The sequence below is a fragment of the Suricata suricatta genome, chromosome 2, assembly GCF_006229205.1.
Source record: "Suricata suricatta isolate VVHF042 chromosome 2, meerkat_22Aug2017_6uvM2_HiC, whole genome shotgun sequence".
Classification (NCBI taxonomy): Eukaryota; Metazoa; Chordata; class Mammalia; order Carnivora; family Herpestidae; genus Suricata; species Suricata suricatta.
In genome coordinates this window covers 167,265,501-167,266,170 of record NC_043701.1, presented here as the reverse complement: position 1 = coordinate 167,266,170, position 670 = coordinate 167,265,501, and positions in this window count along the sequence as shown.

Here is a 670-nt window from a genome sequence, read left to right as displayed (position 1 = left end):
CTCCTGGGAAATGTAGTCCCGCCCCTCTTAATGCACGCCGGGAGTGGTAGTATGCCCATCGCTTCAGGGCGCCTGCGCCCTGCGGAATTCCGCAATGGCGGCCGGGAGATGTAGTTCCGCCTAACCTCTATCTTCGAGGTGTAAGGACTAAGAAGTTATCTGGGCCTTACTTCTGGAAAGGAAGACTTTGAGCGAGGTCCCAGGAAGCTGCTTTCTCAGCGACTCCCAGCGGGTGCTCAGAAGCTAAAGCATTCTTTATCTGAAGTGTCATGTTCCAATCCTCTATCTAGTACTACTTTTTCCTGTAACTTCCATGCCTCAGTTTCCCCATTGCAAAATGTGCTGTTCGGCCAGCACATACAGAAGCATTTGAAAAACCAAGATCACTGTTCAGAAACAATGGATGATCCAGTCAGAGCCAGAGAGGCTTCCTTAAGGCCCTTCTTCCCCCTTAGTTTCCACACAAAAGTAGTTTTGTTTTTCGTGGTTTTTTTCAAGTCTTATTTTTAAAAACTTATTTCTCCTCAGCCCCTGTCTGGTACTGCAAGTGAAGGATATAATTCAGTGGGTGAGTGATTTGGTGCTGAAGTCACACAGGGTTCAGTTCAGATCTTGACTCTGCTACTTACACTAGCTACCTGGACTCTTTTTTTTAACTTTTTAATTTTTT